Source organism: Sinocyclocheilus grahami, unplaced genomic scaffold, assembly GCF_001515645.1.
Source record: "Sinocyclocheilus grahami isolate Dianchi unplaced genomic scaffold, SAMN03320097.WGS_v1.1 scaffold465.1, whole genome shotgun sequence".
NCBI lineage: Eukaryota > Metazoa > Chordata > Actinopteri > Cypriniformes > Cyprinidae > Sinocyclocheilus > Sinocyclocheilus grahami.
The window spans coordinates 1,966,949-1,982,333 of record NW_015505644.1 but is presented as its reverse complement, the minus strand read 5'-3'; the positions used below and the strand labels follow the sequence as shown (position 1 = coordinate 1,982,333).

General features: G+C 38.0%; 1 pseudogene; it reads right to left on the bottom strand.

Moving 5' to 3' along the window:
* Positions 1 to 9,416: 9,416 nt before the first annotated feature.
* LOC107553131 (olfactory receptor 52E4-like) lies at positions 9,417 to 10,359 on the bottom strand (annotated as a pseudogene).
* Positions 10,360 to 15,385: the final 5,026 nt, after the last annotated feature.

Below are 15,385 nucleotides of genomic sequence, written 5' to 3'. Positions count from 1 at the left end.
TGTGTGTGTGTGTGTGTATGTGTATGTTAGACCAGTTTATGTGTTTATGTAGTATGTTGGACTAGTTTAAGTGTTTATGTAGTTAATAAAACCTTACTTGTATCACACTTGACGTGTTCATTGTTTGCTCATAACCGGAGTCACTAATCATGCAGATTTACGCTACAAGCTTTGTAGAATTGTACAGTAAGAAAGTTATTTCCCTTAACCAGGAAATTAACGTTCTTAGAATTGACAAGACAGTTGACCCTGAGAGGTCAGCTAAATATCTACAGCGGATCTAAAATATTCATAATTAATTATAACTAGTTATGGTTAATTATTCATATTGCTGATTCGTTGATTCGTTACAGGTTCTTCAGAGTACAGCTGTAGAAGTAATAGGTAAGAAGAAGGCAGGTAGCAGGAGGGCCATGGTGGCATGGTGGAATGAGGAGTGTAATGAGGCAATTATAAGGAGAAATAAAGCTCTTAAGAGGGTAAGAAGGTCTCTTAATTTTAATGATTTAGTTTATTATAAAAGGGCACAGGCTATAGTGAGAAAAGTAATTCAGACATCTAAAATAAATTATTGGAGGGAATTTTGTAAGAGTATTGGTGAAGACATTGAAATTAATAAAGTATGGAGTATGATAAGAAAGATGGGAGGGATACAAAGAGATTGCAACATACCTGTTTTAATACATAATAATAGACACATTTTAACTGAAAGTGGAAAAGCAGAGGTGTTTGCAGAAACATTTGTTAAAGTTCACAGTAACTCAAATCTATCAGAGGACTTAAGGAAAAATAGGGACCAGATATTAAGTAAATATCCTCATTTATAGGAGAAAGGACCATCTGGAAGTACGTTGGATTAAGAATTTACTTTGTATGAATTGAAAAAGGCGCTTGCAGGGGTTAAACAAACTTCTCCAGGTAGAGATGACATCTGTTATGAGATGGTAAAACGTTTATCGGAAACGTTGTTAGTTTTAATCTTGAGACTTATTAATAAGGTTTGGGAGTCAGGAAAGTTACCAGCTGACTGGAAACATGGGATTATTGTGCCAATTGCAAAACCAGGCAAGGACCATACGCAGCGACCTAACTACAGACCCATTGCTTTAACATCTAATTTGTGCAAACTGATGGAGCGTATGGTTATGAGTAGACTTGTATATGTCATTGAGAAGGAAAATCTCTTATCACCATTCCAAAGTGGATTTAGGAAAGGACGTAATACAATGGACTCTATACTATGTTTGGAATCTGAAATAAGAAAGTCTCAGGTAAACAAGGAAGCTTTAGTTGGGGTATTTTTTTATGTCGAAAAGGCATATGATATGATGTGGAAAGGACTTTTAATTAAATTAGAATGGAAATTAAAGGAAGAATATATAACTGGATCAGGAATTTCTTGTTCAATAGAACTATACAAATAAGAGTGGGTACTGCAGTTTCTCAGATACATACTATAGAGAATGGAACGCCTCAGGGTAGCATTAGCAGTCCAATTCTGTTTAACTTAATGATTAATGACATTTTTATAATGGTTGATAGTGGGATAGGAAGATCTTTGTGTGCAGATGATGGTGCGTTGTGGAAAAGAGGGCGCAATGTTGCGTACGTGGAAAGGTATATGCAGACTGCTGTTAATAATGTAGAGAATTGGGCTAATGAATGGGGTTTCCGGTTTTCTGTAGCAAAAACTCAGGCGACATGTTTTTCTAAAAGAAGAATCAATCCTAAAGTTAATATTAAAATGTATGGTCAAGAGTTGATTGATTTCTAGGAATATGGATGGATTCGTAGTTGAATTCGAAAATCCATTTTCAAAAATTGATGGACAAATGCAAAAAAGCGTTAAATGTAATGAGATGTCTAGCAGGAGTTGATTGGGGAGCTTGCAGACAGTCCCTTAAAAGAATATATTGTGCTCTGATAAGATCGGCTCTTGATTATGGCAGTATGGTATATAGCTCTGCATCTAAAACACAACTTTTAAAATTAGAGGCAATACAATCACAAGCAATGCGAATTTGTTGCGGAGCTTTTAGATCGTCCCCATTATCAGCAGTTCAGGTAGAGATGGGCGAGATGCCTCAAGAAATTTGTAGGCTCAAGTTAAGGATGAGGTACTGGATAAGTATAAAAGGACATTCGGACGTTCATCCAGTCAAAATGGTGTTGAAGGACTGTTGGGAATATGAATACAAAAAGTTATCAAGCTTTGGATGGAAGGTCAATGAGGAAGCACAGAAAATGGGTTTAAGTTATATAGATATTGCTCCTACTGTGGCTAGGTCAGCAATTCCTCCTTGGCTTTTCCCAATGCCTTTGATTGATATCCAGTTGCATAAAGAAAAACATAACAATGAAACAAGTGTATTGGAAAGCTCAGCTGTACAGAAATATATAGATCTTACATATTATAGTGTAGTACAAATATACACTGATGGTTCAAATGATCCAGACTCTGGGAAAACAGCTGTAGCAGTATACATTCCCCTATTTAAAATTACTGCAGAACTAATAGCAATCTTACTAGCACTTCAGTGGATAGAAGAAATACAACCAACAAAGGCAGTGATATGCACAGATTCTCTTTCAGCACTAAACAGTTTGTCAAGTGGAAATTCATTAGCAAGACAAGACATGATAAATGAAGTAATGCAGAGTCTTTTTAGAATAAGACAGTATGGACTTTTGGTAAATTTCATGTGGGTACCATCACATATAGGTGTGAAAGGAAATGAGGAGGCTGATCGTTTGGCTAAACAGGCATTAAATAATTCACAAATAAACATTGAAGTGGCATTAAGTAAAACAGAAATAAAAGCGATAATAGCGAAAGAAATACAGGAAATATGGCAGAATGAATGGAAAGAAGGAACAAAAGGTAGACATTTACACTGCATACAAGAAAAAGTTGGTTCAGAGAGAAGATTTGGAAACAGGAAAGAGGACGTTATAATTGCAAGAATGCGTATTGGTCATTGTTTATTAAATCAGTGCTTACATAGAATAGGAAAACATGAAAATGGAAATTGTGACAAATGTGGGTTAACATAAAATGTAGAACATTTTATTTAATTTTTTCAAATAAATTCTAATATCACTCATATTTTCATTGTGTCATTTTTATTCTTGGCGGGAAAGTAGCACATATGGATGTTATGGGGTGATTCATGGGGTTGGTGGGGATGCCATGAAAAGAAAGGATGTAATGGCCAAACCCTTAATCTTTGTAAAGGGGACATATTTAGTTGACATGCATAAGTACATGTAGACTTAACAAGGACACTGTAAAATATGTATTTTATTTTAGTTGGAAGTAGATGCCATCTTAAGGACTTTAAGGTAACAATGTCATTTTGTGGAAAAACTAATTATTAAAAGCTCTGGTTTTATATCAAAACTGGAAGGAGTCTTTAATACACATATTTTAGAAGTTGTAATTCTGTATGAGTATGAGTATGTGTGTGTGTGTGTATGTGTGTATATATATATCTCTCTCACACCAACCAAAATGGTACTCCTAGCCATTACTGGCCCGAGTCCGTGTACTGAAACTGGGCCGACACCACCGGCATTGGGCCACTCGTTGTGGCACAATGCTGGTGGTGTTGGCCCAGTTTCAGGACCCAGACTCAGGCCAGTACTGGCTAAGTGTTTTCTTTCTCGTCGGTGTGATTGTGGCCCAATGCCAGTGGTGTTGAGTCTGTTTTAGTACCCAGACTCGGGCCAGTACCGGTTAAGCGTTTCAATTCTTGTCGGCGTGATTGTGGCCCAATGTCAGCAGTTTTGGCAGCCGGACTCGGGACAGTGTATTTGGGCCAATTCTGGGGCGTCATTCATCCCATGTCCATGCCGACTCTGGCAACTAATTACCCAGCCAGAGCTGTGGAGCCTTAATGTTTGTTCTTCAACTGCTCTTTTGTTTAGCAAGGTGTCTCCCTTAATCAGCAGCTGCTTCTAGGTCCCACCCTTGGTGTCTCATTGCTAGGAGCACTCCTACTGTTTTGGCAGTACGTGGTCACCATCAGCAGTAACATACGTTGTATGTTTCACCAGGTGAGACTCCTACCAGAATAGTCATGGGTACTATTGCATTGATGAGGCAAGCTGACACGAGGGGTGAAAGTTTGTTGCACTGAATAAAGTTTACTGATGCAGCATTATATGTGGGGTAGATCAATGAGAAAAACCAAGGTATGGTGAAGATGGACCATATATGAGGTGTATTTTGTGTCATGTGCCATAAAGCTGACGGTTGAGAAATGTCTCTGGTGGCCGCAGAAACTAGGAATGGCTGACCCAAATGCAGGAGTGGGACAGATGAGAACGCAGTAGCCTTCGATCTGACCCCAGGTAGTGAGATAGCTTTAGCTTGTTCTTCAACCTGGAGTGCAGGTGATACAGTGCCATTGCTGAATGACTCACGTTTGGATTGACTGTGATATTCTTGCTGGGCTACTGGTGAGCTAGAATGACTAAGGAATCTTCCAGTATTTAACTGATGACTTTCGCTTTTTAGCTTGACCTTCTCCATACTGTACCAGAGATAACTCCCTCACGGAAAGCTGCTCCACAGTCGAGACTGGTCCACAGTCGAGACTACCTGTGCTGTTGTGTGATCCATCCTGGGTTAGAGGCATGGACTGTTGTAAAACACAGGGTCTGGTAGGAGATATTTAGTCAATGCTTCTTCATAAGCTTGTAGACGCACTGAGAGCTGACCTGCTCTTGTCTGTGAGTGAAAAGAATGTGTAGTATCCAGGAGAGTGAAGTTGGCTCTGTTGCTCCATATCACCATATCGAATGTAGCATCCAGCTCGAAGGACCAGTTTTTATGGACTGTAGTTTAGGTAGGCATGTGAATGCCTAAATGTGAAAAAAAAGTTTGACTGCAAAAGCTGAATTTTAAAACACAACAGTGAAATAAACATCTACCACTTATAATCTTGTATAATTAAATTAACTTGCATTCACTTTCAGTCAATCACGTTCGATGTTACATCGACACCGACGTTAGGGGTCTCACTTGGGAGCCCCAATCACCTCTGAGCATTACAAGGAATGGCCAAAGACTATTGGTGAGTGGAATTTGCAAGCTAAGCCACTTCCCATACATATGGGTATATAAGATGGCAGCATGCATCCACTCATTCAGGAGTTGCTTCAGCGCAAGTATCCTGTATCCTTTCTCTGCTAAAAAGCTAAAAAGAAGAAGAACGACAAGAATGACCATCTTTAGGAATTTATCAGCTGTGTTTCAGTAACATCTGGGCCTATTCCCTTTGGAGGAGATTGTCCTGCGTGCAGAGATTGTAGTCCTTTTGCCAAAGGATGCAATAGAGCCTGTAGCTCCAGCCAAGATAAAATCAGGGATTTACAGAATTATTTCATTGTACCTAAGAAATAAGACTTGAATCGGTTCAAGAAATTCCTTCACAGGCTTCTGTTCAAGATGTTGATGCAGAAGTGTTGAGAAGTTTTTGTGACCCTAAGCTGCACTCTCAAAGCAAGTGTCACACCCCTCTTAGCCTGTTAATTTTCCTGTTAGCCCCAAGCTCCACCCACCCAATCTCAAGCCAATCAGGACTGTCTCACAGACTTTATTAGCTGCACCTGTGCCCACAGCTTGCCCTTTTGTTGCATGTGGTTGTACTGTGCAGAAGATTGAGCTTTGCTCCTTTCATTGTGTTTTTTCCTGCATGTGCGTAATTGACCATGTTAGTGCCTATTTTGTATGACTTAAGTTTGGACTAAAATGTGTTCGTGTTTCATACTTTCTATATTTTCTGTTAAGGCATGTGCTTTGGTTATTTAAATGTTTATTGGTAAAGTGAAACTCTGTATTTCTGTTCCCTTATAGAAACCACATGCACACGCGCACACTTTGTGTTGCTGTTCCCCGTTTGAGCTTTTTGAATTTACGTGGAACATGCTGTTGTGTTCTGTAAAACTTTGTGATTCCGTATATGACTGCTAGGTGGCAGTATAATAGTGCAAGTAAAAAGATAGAGCGAGATGAAGAGTTCTGTTATTGCTCATGTTAGACATGAGTTGCCCAGTAGTTTTCATGTAATTAAATCTCCTTTTTATGGAGTTAGTTCCGGCCTTGGTCCTTTTCATCTGCAACACCACCCAGACCCAGAGCTTTAGACACTCTGACCAGCTCTTTGTCTGCTTTGGAGGTCAGCAGAAGAGAAGGCTTTCTACAAACAGAGGTTGGCCCACTGGTTTGAGCTTTTTGAATTTACGTGGAACATGCTGTTGTGTTCTGTAAAACTTTGTGATTCCGTATATGACTGCTAGGTGGCAGTATAATAGTGCAAGTAAAAAGATAGAGCGATATGAAGAGTTCTGTTATTGCTGTTAGACATGAGTTGCCCAGTAGTTTTCATGTAATTAAATCTCCTTTTTATGGAGTTAGTTCCGGCCTTGGTCCTTTTCATCTGCAACACCACCCAGACCCAGAGCTTTAGACACTCTGACCAGCTCTTTGTCTGCTTTGGAGGTCAGCAGAAGAGAAGGCTTTCTACAAACAGAGGTTGGCCCACTGGTTAATGGATGCCATCACCTTGGCGTTCCAGACACGAGGCGAGCCATGCCCCCTGGGGGTGAGATCTAACTCCACTCAGAGTGTTGTGTCCTCCTGTACATTGGAGATGGTTTCTTTCTGTGTGTTGGGTATGAACAGGTAATTTGCGGGAGGACCGGCTCAGTGTCTCACTTGTGGCATTATTCTTCTGGCTATAATACATGCACCTTAACTTCTCCAGTAAGTTCCCTGTCTGGTGAAGCCTGGTTGAGTTCCTCCAGCACCATGTGGCATTCAGACTCTGCTGCTGGGTCCAGTAATTGTGTTATATACCATTAGTCACCCCTTGTACTGTACTAGGTGCCCATACATGAGATTCCCCTTGGGCAATCCTGTATGTTCTTTCCATGGTATGGTCTCCCTTGGCAAACCTGTGACTTTTCCTGGACAGTTCTGCTGTCAGTTCCTGATATGTTCCCATGAATAGGCTCAAGTGTGTACCATGACTGTACTGCAATCAGTCTTGTGATTTCTCGTTCTTGCATGGATGTGTCTCTGCACCCAAATGATTGCCTATGTAATACTATGAGAATGTCGGAACAACTTTTGCCAGCACCTGCACGTGAATTCACGTAACCTAGGTAGTTCTGGTTTTGGCACTTTAACTTTGAAAGGGAACGTCTTGGTTACGTTATGTAACCCTCGTTCCCTAAAGGAAGGAATGGAGGAACAGCCCTCATGCCTTGAACCTTGAACTGCACTGACAGCCATTTCTTGTAATGCTCAGAGATGTTTGGGGCTTCCAAGTGAGACCCCTAATGTCAGTGTCGACATAATGTCTCAATTCCCTCCTTCAGGGAACGAGGGTTACATAACATAACCGAGACTTTCAATTACGCACATTCACACCTGAAGTAAATGGTGGAGCAAGCGGCTGGTGAAAGTGCAATAGCGAAAACTAATGTCAACTAAAACGGCATTTTAGGATACTCATAGGGAATCTAGAACGGTTGCCATGGTAAATGTTTGTACTCCATATCACTCAAATATGGATTAATGGTGCATTTACTAGTTCTTCAGCTAGTGTTAGCACCACTGTTCTTACCTTATTAGATGCTGCACTGAAGTCTATAGACGTGGATCCACAAGATCACCCTTGCTTAATTCTGTTGACCTGTTGTGTACTTCAAATCTTAAAAGTATATTTAAAAATGTAATTGCAGATCATATTAATTAAATAAAAGGCAATTTAAGTGTACCTAAAGAGAGCACACTTTCATGTTTCTTTACACACTTATAAATTTTTTTTTTTTAAAAAGTGAACACTAATGTAAAATTAAAGTTTTACTAAATTTAAATCATGATTTAATAATTATTTGTTCTGCTTGAAGTACCCAGTAGTTTACATATTAAAGCACATGTAGGCCCAGTTTCATAGACCGGGCTTAGCTTTAGCCAGGATTAGGCCATAGTTCAATTAGTACATTTAAAGGTGCAGTAGGAGATCTTGGAAAATGCTAACTTTAGCCTGATAACACTGAAAGCGAATGTCCCACACTCCCTGCAATCGCTGTCCAAAGCCACGCCCCCTGAACGCATATATGCGCGTTTTCAGACCGATGAGCTTTGTAAAAATCTACGCGTTTCAAAAAGGCGGGGCATAGAGGAGAAACAATAATGTACAGTATGTGGAAAATAATGTGTTTTTTTAACTTTAAACCGCATAAACACATTTCACACAAAATAATGTTCTTTTTAGCAGCATCATATGACCCCTTTAAGATCAGTCAGTGTCATTTCTTTGTTGAAACCGCTCAGATTTATATTTTAGTCTAGGACTAGGCTTAAGCCTCGTCTGTGAAACCGGGGGTAAAGTACTTGACAATTTAAACTGTAGTGTGCTATTTGGTACATTTAAAGTTAATATATTACATATAATAAGTCTTTTAGTGGTTCAAAAAGTAATATTCAGTTTAACTAAATGCATTATATATAAATTTATAATACGAAGTGTATGAAAAACATTACATTTGGTTTGCACTTATGTATATTCTTCTCATGTATATTATATCCATGATAAAGGCACTCTATGCTAAAGAGACTAGTGAAAAAGCTTCAGTTTGGCTTCTGTCTTGTCATTTTACAAAAAAGTATATTATACAAATATACTGAGTTTTCAGAGTCATGAATTTTCATGAGTCATGAAAGATTTCAGTACATTCTCGATAGAAATACTTCACATTATGCATTGTTTATTGCGCAGCACTGTCTCAGAGGCCTGTGCATCAGGCAGATTTTGTGGCTGAAGTCCTTTGCTTCAGGAGCTGCTCTTTGCGAGTGTTCTGGTAGGTGGTCATATACTCCTTAAACTTCTGAACCCCAGTCTGACACTTCCTCCAGTCCTGATGCTCCGCCAAAGCCAGTGAATTTAGTCAAAATATTTTCATATGTGTAATTTATTGTGGACTAGCATGTATTAGATCAACTTTCTGAACAAATAGGCTACTGCTCAGCCAGTGAGCAGTTTCAACCTTGCTGAGTTACAGTAAATAAACATTGTACCAGCTTTGCACTTTGGAGACCAAGTGTCTATTGATTTTCATCAGAGACAGATACAGGGGGAAAGAAGTAAAACAAACATACTGGGAAATGGACTAACATGGAGATTTACATTATTTAAAATATGTTTGAAAGCAACCAGCAAATGACTAAATGGTGGAAGTTAAAAAAGAAGATTCTTTTTAAGTTAACTGCAGAGCAAAATGTATAATTAGTGAAATTATTACTGAAAAACCATGCATTTTATAAATCCCACAAACGGAAGCATCACAAGCCTCCAAGTTAACATTATAAATAATCTTAGCACTTCACACAGTTATGTTCTACATTAATAATGTATATTCAGAGGATGAACAGACAGTCTCTGGATTAACAAAGAACGAATCTGGCTTTGAATCTTTTTAGTTTTTAGTGAGTAGAGGATGGGATTAACACAGGGTGGAAGGAAGGATGACAAAGACAAGCACACTGTTCTTACATTTGGGTTTATAACAATTCCAAAAAGTCCAAGATTGAAGATGATAAAAATTGGAATGAAGAAAATGGCCACTAATATGAGGTGCTCGGAGCACGTGCCCAGCGCCTTATAATGGCTCTGATTATTTTTCATTCTGAATACAGCAATCGGTATACCCATGTAGGTCAAGAAAATCAAAGGTACAGCATTGAAGAGAGTAGTGGCAAAATTCCACTGGGTTGTAATATCGTTACAGGAGAGTCTTAAAACAGGAGCAAAAATTGCTGTTGACCTTAAGAGAGCCAGAAAATGACAGGATTGAGATGGATTAAGGACTGTACAGTGATCTAACAGAATTAAAGAACCAAACTACACAGATTATATAGGCCATTCTGATGTTTGTGTTTATAGACTTCTGTTTCAAAGGGAAACAGATTGCAATGAACCTGTCATAAGAGAGAATACATAAGGAAAGTGATTCAAGTGATAAAAAATTATAGTAAGTGAACATTTGCAGAAGGCCCAGTTTAAATGGCACAAAATTGTCTAGAACAATTGAAGTCTTTATCATGCCAGGCACAAGAGAGGTGCTGAGAACAAGATCAACCAAAGCCAGACAACCAACAGCCATGAACTTTGGGACATGCAGTCGATGGTCATAGAAAATGATGGCTATCAGAAAGACATTGCACATGATTGTGATCACATAAATCACAGTGAGGAACGTGACATAGACATTACTGTAATGCATTGAACTCAACGCAACAATGTAAAATCCTGCAGGCTGAATGATGGGATCGCTGGTGTTCTGCATGCCTGTCCTTTTTGTACAATCCAGCTTCCTTGCAGTGTGCTTCGCTTTCAGTGAAGAAACCAGATATATGTGAGAAACAGTCACAAACAGTCTGTTATTTAACATCTGTGTTATTTGAGTACATATGTCCTTCTGACATTCAACCAGAAATGTAGCAATATACAAATATACTATATGTGACCCTGGACCACAAAACCAGTCATAAGGGTCAATTTTTTTAAATTGAGATTTATACATCATCTGAAAGCTGCATAAATCAGCTGCTTTCCATTGATGTATGGTTTGTTAGGATAGGACAATATTTGGCCGAGATACAACTATTTGAAAATCTGGAATCTGGGGGTGCAAAACCATCAAAATATTGAGAAAATCGCCTTTGAAATCGTCCAAATGAAGTTCTTAGCAAAAATTAAGTTTTTATATATTTACAGTAGGAAATTTAGAAAATATCTTCATGGAACATGATCTTTACTTAATATCCTAATGATTTTTGGCATAAAAGAAAAATCTATAATTTTGACCCATACAGTGTATTTTTGGCTGTTGCTACAAATATACCCTTAAAGAGCAGGTCATATGTTTTTTTTTAAAGTGTCCTAATATTGTGTTGGAGTCCCCTCTCTAAGGTCAGAAAACACAATTTTCCCAGAATATACATTTATACATGGTCATTTGTCCATAATTTTGAAACGGTTTGTTCGATTCAGTTCTGAGCTAAATGTCTGTAAACCCCTCCCTTCCATAAGCCTACTCTGCTCTGATTGGTCAGCTGGCTAAGCCTGTTGTGATTGGCACAAAGAGGAGCACTTGAGCAAGTTATCGAGCGCTACCATCTGTGTTGCCAAGTCCGTGGTTGTTTTTGATGTGACGAGTTGTAGTGACCCCAATAATGTCATATTTAGGCACTGGAATGTGAATTTACCAGGGGAACCCCGACTGAAAGCGTGTATTTTACACCCTAGAACGCGATTTTTAAAGGGGGACCACCCTCGAAACACGATTGGGCTAATTTTGAGTAGCAATTGGGCGGGTTTTGTTGTGACAACCTGGCAACCCTAGTGTAGGGTAAAGACGTGTGATTGTATTGAGACCTGGTGTGAAGTGTTGTATGTGTTTTTATCAAGTGTATGTTAATAAAGTGACTTGTTTATACCCATTATTATTATTATGCTCACCCTGCCTTTGGCAATGAATCTGTGTCCCTTTGTTTAGGGCTGTTATGTCCCGGTGTATTCTGGGTGGCGTAGTCGACTATAGGATTTCTCTTATTATTGGTAATATCCCAAACTCCTGACCACTTACTGCCACATAGCATGCACCTTTACATAAAACAATAATATAGTGCTCCAGTCAGTTCTTAAAATAATGACATAAAATGTTTTGTTTAAAACTTATGCGAGCAAATCGTGCCCACAGCTAAAGTTTAGCTGATAAACTGTAAACACTTAACAAAACAATAATGGTGGATACGTTAGCCGAGTGCTAACGTGACTAATTGATGAAACAATACAGTTTGAAACCCAAAATATGTCAACTGTAATGTCTGAAGAACGACAGACAAAAGACGCTCCATGTTTCTTAACCTTTAATTATAATGCAGAACAGCTGTATCACATGCGCACAAGCCTAACTAACTCGTCTCTCTCTACCGGGTCTTTTACTATCTGCATTCTGCATTAACCCTATAACTACATAAACAGCACTTTCACAATGATAATAAAGCCTGTGCGCAACACTACAAGTAATTAGAACAACGACAGTCTACATTAATTGACACATTCTTAGGAAATAGTGGGTTCACAGTGAATTATCAGAACTATTTCAGTAAAATGGTAATATCGTGCTTTACCTGGAAACCTAAAGCTGCACTAGGTGTACATCACATATTAGCACAAAAAAAAACTAGATATTGAGCACTCAATTGAAAATGTACACATAACATATCAATCGTACTTACAGGTTGTGGTTTGGAGACGCTTGTTGGTCCAAATAAAGAAAATTAGAAGCCAACAAAGATAAAAGGCAAGATTAGAGAAGCAGTCCTCGGAAAATGACGAGCACAACAGAAGGTTCGAATTGTATTGCTGTGGTATCGTGGAACACAGCATCTTCTCGACACGGAGCGTGTTCGTATTTCATGGGCAGACGGGGATTATGCTAATGTGTTACCCAGTGACGTAGATCGGTAATAGTCAGAAGATTCGAAAATATAACGACTCGTTAAGGCGATTCTGAGTCGACTCTTTCTTTTGAGAGACAATATCTTTATTTATCATGCACTTTTTTTTTGTGGTGTAAAAAGGTCGCATTAGCAATTAAAGAAAAAACACTTAAGCAAAACATGGTCAGGTCAAAATGTCTGAATACTTTTTGGTGCCAATTTTTTTTTAATAAATTTTACTGGTAGTCCACTGCTTTTGCTGAACAAAGTACAGCAAAAGCAGTAATGTTGTGAAATATTTTTATTATTTAAAATAACTGTTTTCTATGTGAATATTTTAAAATGTAATTTATTCCTGTGATCAAAGCTGTATTTTCAGTATCATTATTCTAGTCTTCAGTGTCACATGATCCTTCAGAAATCATTATAATATGCTGATTTTATTCATTGTAAAAATTAAATATATAGTCAAACCAAAATTTATTCAGACACCTTCAACATTTCTCACATTATCACAGTTTATTTGCTATAGTTTAGAAAATGGAAATACAATATGAAAGGAACTCAGAGTTAAACTGTCAGAACAAATTCGTCTTGATAATGTCAGAGAACTTTGATAGAAAGGTATGTAATGGACTACAATCAACCAAAAATTTAGACAATGGTTAGTATGACAATATTTACTTAACTATCAATTCTTTGTTGACCAATTACCAAGCAATGCTTCATTTTTGTTCAGTATGTGGTGTAAAAAGGTCGCATGAAAAAACTTGAAAAAACTTAAATATTGTGTAAATGGCACAAATAAATAAATTGAACGAACATACAAATTAAACATTTTCAAACAGGGCCCACTGGTACAAGCTGCACTGGGACCCCGCAAACCCCAGCTTCGGCCCTTGCTATAGCTATAAGAGCAGACGGCTAGGCATAGGTGGAAATCTAGCGTAGCGTTAGTTCTGGCAGGTCACGTTAGTCAAGCTTGCATCCGCTGACTCTCAGCTGATCACCATCAACTATTGGGAATATGACACCTATCTAAGCATTCATATATAAGGTCCCTCAGTATTATCAGCAGTTTTCGCATTGCTCAATAGCTAATTACCCTCCTCCATCCCCAGCTCCTCCTCTGTCAGTCGGGATTCAGCCTTTTGATTCTCCTTTGAATCAGACTAATTCTAAAATGTGTACATAAAATTATTGAACTTTTACAATATCTGCAATGCATTTATGTTGGTTCTGTTCTGTTTACCCTGGGGGGGTTATCACTGCTCTCCTCCATGCTCTCATCCATGCTAGGCTGCATGGATTCGCAGGGAGTTCTTGCCCAGAACAGAACCATACCGCCAATCCAAACTGTATGCTAATTGTCAATCATCTTTGACAATAGTGGTCCTGACAGAAATTGAGGGGCAGAGTTGGGGGTTTAGGACTTACCCCATCTGAGGGTTGTGACTCCCTAAAAATATCATTAAAACCATGCTTTGTATTGTAAATAATATAATGATAGTAAAACACAAACGCAAACCGGGCAAAAAAATGCTTTTAAATTGAGGCTTTCTTCTGTGTACACATATCCTTAAAAGTACATTTTGCTTGGTTGTATTATTTGTGTCCCCTTCAAAAATTGCTCTTGAGAAATTTTATGTTTATTGTCCCCCAACAGTTAAATGAAATTTACACCCATGCGGCTAGGCATACTTTCAAATCACTGTCTTTGATGGTTCTCTGACTTTGAATGGTTCTATGTTTCATGTGTCACGTTTTGATTATTTCACTGTGCTCATTGCTTTCATGTGTGTCTTTAGTCATTAGTCTTGATGTTCTGTGTAAATAGCCCTCGTGTTCCCTTTGTTTCTTGTCTAGCTTTGTTTGAGTAACTGCTGTTGGTAGTTTTGTTTCATATTCATGTTCAAGTCAAGTCATTTCAAGTCATTTTTGTTTGTTCATGGATTCAGTTAAACTTGCCATCAGTGGACTCATTACACACTCCCACAGCATGATGCCCATCACTGTGCTTTAGGGGATGGCCATGTGTATATCCTCCTGAGACCCAGCTATGGAGTTTTTGCCTCTGTAGAGGACATTATAATTTAGTGAATTTCTCTGAGACCTCACATGTCACAGTTTTAAGTTTGGATGTCCTGTACAGAGCACATTCAGGGCTTTCCACAGATACCAAATGATTGGATGTTTCACCATGACCACTCCCTCTCCTTGGTTTTTAAAAATGGCTGACATTAATTTAGTGATAAAATTGTACATCCTTATGGAAATATGATAATATTTTGTAATTACAATTTAAATCTGATTAATTTTCAAATAGTTTGTCATAAATCAACATCTCAGGAAAATGTTATGGGGTTTCAAATCAAAATATAACCTTCTGTTATGAAACAGGACATCATTTCATACATGTCCACTGTAGAGGACACCAGGACTAAAAGCATGTTTATTACATATTTTGGGAGACAAAAGAATTGAATAAGAAAACAAATTATACATCAATATTCTTATGAAATATTAGATATTATTATGAAAATCTGGCCAATTACTACTCCCATTATTACACTTCTTTTTTCAACAGCACATTAATATGCAAATTAGATACAGTGTATAGATAACATTGTGCTTAATGGGAATACCAGTTTATGGAATTTTTACACGCATATTTCATAAAGCAAAATGGTATATCAAATCATTTTGTTATATATTTTATAACATAGTTGAGAACCATCCTTAAACAAAGTTAGGTATAAAAAATCTTGAAATTGGTGATTTAAAAAAAAAATCCCATTGTTTCATGTCTATTCTTGTAATTTTTATTTTTAGAAAAATTGAGTCCTCGTGTCCTCTACAGAGGAC